We start from the raw sequence: 5,388 nt of genomic DNA on the forward strand, positions 1-5,388 counted from the left end.
TTGCTGTTACACGCCCTGATCTAAGAAGGGCGGTATACAAATAAATTTTTATTTATTTATTATTATTGTACATGCTCTAAATATATAGTCTCTTTCCTTAGTTCATTGTCATGATGCTCAAGTAAGTGATATTTGGTCTTCCCGGTTAGAGTTTTTTGTTCTGGAAATCTTTTAATGGCAGGCTGATTGAACGAAAAGGGTTTGAGGAGGAAGGGTAGAGAAGCAAGCAAATGGCTAGAGTTACAGATCAGATCCCCCTTATCTAAGACTCATAGGATATAATGCAGACTGGCTGAAGTTCTCCTCAAAATCAATGCTTGTTCTCCCTGAAGTTAATGTTTTATTTAGTTTAAACATTCACTTAAAAGAGAACATAAAAGGCCAAGTTTGAAGGATACGGATACAGGTCTGAAGCATAAAGCTACTAGAGATACATCGTTGGCAAACCGGAGATGGCTCCGTTGTTCTACTTCAAACAGTGTTTTGCAGGGATACTGCTGCTCCTTGCTGGTTTGGTATATGGCTTCTGCAGGGAAACTCCTAGTGATACCCATGGATGGAAGTCACTGGCTTAGCATGAAGCCCGTCTAAACAGCTCAAGCAGAATGGACATGAAATGGTAATAGTTGCACCTGAAGTAAATGTGCACATAAAACCTTCAGAAGATATGTATCCTTAAAAACATATCCAGTTCCCTTCACCTACCAAGAAATGGATGAAAATATTCGAGCCTTTGGCAATCAAGTGTTTGAAGATCTTCCTTTTCTAGTGATGGTTATCAATACAATTAGCACACATGAGAAAGACATCGACTTTCTTCCTGCAATTGTACACTTACTGTATACCAAAACTGAACAACGTTTCTCAGAGAGAGCAAATTTGATCGGGTCTTTCAGATCCTTTTTGCCTTGTGGCCATATTTGTCTGAGTATTTGACATCCCTTCTGTATTTTTCTTGAGAGGAATCCATGTGGTTTCGACTCTGAGGCTACGCAGTGTCCAAGGCCTCCTTCTTATTGTCCCTAGAATGTTCACAAGATATTCAGATCATAGGACGTTTTTCCCAGCGTGTGAAAAATATGCTCTTCCATCTATCAGTTCTTCCTTTGTAGTTTTGTTTACACCCTTATGGAAACCTTGCTTCTGAGTTTCGGCAAAGAGATGTGACTGTTTCAGGACTGTTAAGTAATGGAGCTGTGTGGCTGATGAGAGAGGACTCTATTTCTAGTTATCCCAAACCGCGATGCCTAATATGATCCCAATTGGAGGGATAAACTGTGCTGCGAAGAGCCCATTGCCTCAGGTTTGTAAACCTTTTATTCACTCATTTTTAAGTCATAGGCTAGGAGTTTGAATCTGTAAGGAATTGTTGTAGTGGAAAGGCAAAATGGTTTAAAGGTTTTCCAGTTCGTGAGCACAGTTTAGTGTACAGTAATGTGTCAGTGTTAAAACCAGGGCACCCCAATTGCTTTCTCTCTCCTTTCCCCCACAGCCCAAAAATCAAATTTATGGAAACACTCAAAATTATACATTCAGTGGAAGATTTTTAACTGCAGTAATAGTGCAATTGGCTTCCATAGTGAGTCATCATAACTAAAATTCAAAGGCTTTTATTGCAGTAACATTGACTTTGTGAGTACCATTATTTTATAATTTTTTAATTCAAGCAGGAAACCCTTTATTTGAATTGTTGTGTATTTATAAACACAAAAAGTAAAAACAGAAAATAGGTGCAGCCTTTAACATTGGAGAATAAAATGTGGCTCCGGGCACCACAGATGCCAACACTGATTTAAACCCAGTGAGATCAACAGGCCCTTCTCTCCATGGTGGATTTGGACATTGAATAGGGCCTCCGGCTTTTGTTACCTGTTTTTAGTATTGGGCAGTTATATTTTGAAAGGGTTTTAGGCATTAAAAAATTTGGTTGCCAAGTCAAGATATCCCGGCCCTGAAATTTCAGGCCAAAGCTTTAGGAAAGATCTCATGTGATGCCACAGGATGCTTTCTTGGTGATGTCACGAGGGGCAGGTCTTTGTGCTGTCATTGTGCTGAAAATGGAGGACATTTTGAAATTCCCCCGGACAGAATGTTGAAATAGGCTAGCTCTTGGAAAAGGTGGACATTTGGTAGCCTGGTGTGATTGTGCAGGTAGGCTCTGTAGAGCTGCCATACACTGGAAAAACTGACACAACCCTACGACAGCACACAAGATACATGGCATCTCTGTGTGAATTCCAAGCAGATGTGTTCAAAACTCTTAAAGGATTTCTACATAGTTCGGTAGGAATATTGCTATCTATTAGTTTTTTAGCAGAAGCTAATTCCCAGGAACTCTCCAGAAAAGCACTTCAATTTGTAAAGGTACCTGCCTACCATAAATACGTTTTAAGAGAATACAACAAATAATGATATTCTAGTGGCATAATCACAAATTTAGTAAGCATAAAGTGCAGCCCACAATAGATTCGGTGAACATCAATAAGACTCATCAAATGTGGAAGTTACCCACTGCATCTAGGATATGGAAGCAGAATATTTATTTTTCTATCGATATATATGTCTCTTTCCCTTAGTCATTGTTCATTGATGCTCAAGATAAGTGATATTTGCTTCTTCCCAGTAGAGCTTTTTTTGTCTGGAGTCTTTTAATGGCAGGCTGATTGAAGAGAAAAGGGTTTGTGGAGGAAGGGTAAGAAGCAAGCAAATGTCTAGAGTTACAGATCAGATTCCCCCTTACTAGAATCTTCTAATGGATATATGCAGACGGCTGAAGTTCTTCCTCAAAATCAATGCTTGTTCTTCCCCAAAGTTATGTTTTATTTAGTTAAACATTCACTTAAAAGAGAACATAAAAGACCAAGTTTGAAGGATACAGGATACATGTCTGAAGCATATAGCTACTAGGATACATCCACTGTTGGCAACCCGAGAGATGGCTCCGTTGTTCTACTTACAAGAATGTTTTGCAGTGCTACTGCTGCTCCTTGCTGGTTTGGATTTTGCTTCTGCTGGGAAACTCCTAGTGATACCCATGGATGGAAGTCACTGGCTTAGCATGAAGCCCGTTCTAAAACAGCTCAAGCAGAAGGGACATGAAATGGTATAGTTCACCTGAAGTAAATGTGCACTAAAACCTTCAGAAGACATGTATCCTTAAAAACGTATCCAGTTCCTTCACCTACCAAGAAATGGATGAAATATTCGAGGCTTGGCAATCAGTGTTTGAAGATCTCCTTTTCTAGAGATGGTTGCTAGAACAATTGATCGGCTGAAAAGACATCTGCTCTTTTCCTGGCAGGTTGTACACACTTACTGTATAACCAAGAACTGATGAGATATCTTGGGCAGAGCAAATTTGATGCTGTTTTCACAGATCCTATGTTGCCTTGTGGCCAGATTGTGTGCGAGTATCTTGGCATCCTTTGTATTTTTCTTGCGAGAATTCCATGTGGTTTCGACTCTGAGGCTACTCAGTGCCCAACCTCCTTCTTATGTCCCAGAGCTTTCACAAGATTCAGATCATATGACTTTCCCAGCGTGTGAAAAATATGCTGTTCCGCCTCTCAGAGTCCTTCCTCGGTAGCTTCGTTTATTCTCCTTATGCGAACCTTGCTTCTGAGTTCTGCAAAGAGATGTGACTGTTGCAGGACTGTTAAGTAATGGAGCTGTCTGGCTGATGAGAGAGGACTATGTTTCTAATTATCCCAAACCACTGAGGCCATATGATCCTAATTGGAGGGGTAAACTGTGCTGCAAAGGAGCCACTGTCTCAGGTTTGAATTTTTTTAAAAAAATTCATTTATTTTTAAGTCATTGGCTAGGTTCTGAACTATAACTTGTATACTAGGATTGCCTTCCAGCCTTGGACAAGCTCTGTGCACAATTATGCATATTTAAATCTGTGAAATCAACAGGGCACCCCTTGGATGCGTGCATCAAGCTTTCCAGTTGTTTGGGACAATGTATATTTCCCAAACTACAGATATTATGATATATGTTCCATCTGCTTTGAACAGACGTTCCTTAAACAACAATGGAAATTAGCATGTATATAGTGCTTTTATCATTTTTTGTTAAGATCACTGTTGCAGTCCTATATTAAAGTTGAGACAGATAAATTGGATCCTGTCACAGTAATTAGAAGGTGATAATACACATGATTTCAGATTTAGTAAACAAAGCACTTCAGAGAAACCTCTCACCCATTTTAAATCGCACAACAGCATACCTCCAACTCAGAACTTGTTCCTGAACAAACAACACTGACAGGGTGGGAGGCAACTGAATGGAATTGTAGAACTAGAACAGCAATCAGCACCAGCAGTTAATTTTCCAGTTTCATGACTACACACACACAAAAGCAACCCTCTCCTCTCATGCCAGACCAAGAAACAACATTTTGGTTAAGCATATGAGGTTTTGGGCTGAGTGGTGATTCCCAGTGTGGTAGAAGTCAACATTTCTCCAGGGAAGAAGGGTGGTGCTTTTAAATCACACCATAGCCTACCTCATTCACTGTATTTTATGGCAGCTTCAGATTTGCTGTTTGTCACTAGTAATCCTCCTTGTTTTAACTGCTTCTTCCATCTTTTTTGCAAGGAAAACCTGTTAGGGAGAAAAATAGAGAATAAGTGCACAGTGAGTTCTAATGGATAATTCAAGGAGCCCTCTGTCTGGTAAAGCTGCGAGTGTGATTTAGCAATTTGTGAGTACAGATCCTTCTTGACTGTGGACTTTATGACACAGGGACCTATATGTTTGCATTCCGAAAGTGATTAAAGTGTCCGCATCCCGGAAAAGAACACAGATGTGCAATTGATTATCATAAGCAGAGCACAACCAAGCATTAAAAGCACATTACAAAAGTGAGAAAGTGGGTAGAAAGTGCTTTTCCCCCCAGACAGATGCAGACAAATCCCATTGATGGTTTGGAAATCACTTTTTTTGTGCATGTGTGCAGAAGCAGTAGTTGTGTCACCGTAAATCACCAGAGGGGATGAGGGGGAGAGAGAGGGACAACCTCATTAACTCCTTTTTTCAACTGTGGCTTCAGGAGGGAAAGGGGTCTGTGTCTATGAGCACACCCCTCTTTTCCCCTCAGCAAAAGGCAAGCCCATCCCCAGAAGACCCACTTCTTCCCTTATCCTCAAGGATTAGAAGCACTGAAGCAACCCCCCATAATCTCCCCCTCAATGGAGAAGTAGACTGGTAACTCTTCCTGCCCTCTTCCTCTCCACAGAGAGGAGGTGCCCCGAGCTTATGTCAACCTCCATCCCCAATCTTGCAAACAATGCCAGAGAGAGGGGCGGCTGCAGAGGCAAAAACAGCACCTCTGAGAGAGAGAGAGACACACACTGACAGAGAAAGAGACACACAAACATATAT

The 5,388-nt window shown here is 40.8% G+C and overlaps 2 pseudogenes; both read left to right on the forward strand.

Moving 5' to 3' along the window:
- Positions 1–475: 475 nt before the first annotated feature.
- LOC121925537 lies at positions 476–2,606 on the forward strand (annotated as a pseudogene).
- A 216-nt stretch (positions 2,607–2,822) lies between these two features.
- On the forward strand, positions 2,823–3,782 carry LOC121921394 (annotated as a pseudogene).
- The last annotated feature ends 1,606 nt before the right edge of the window (positions 3,783–5,388 follow it).

Source organism: Sceloporus undulatus, chromosome 1 (genome assembly GCF_019175285.1).
Source record: "Sceloporus undulatus isolate JIND9_A2432 ecotype Alabama chromosome 1, SceUnd_v1.1, whole genome shotgun sequence".
Taxonomy (NCBI): Eukaryota; Metazoa; Chordata; class Lepidosauria; order Squamata; family Phrynosomatidae; genus Sceloporus; species Sceloporus undulatus.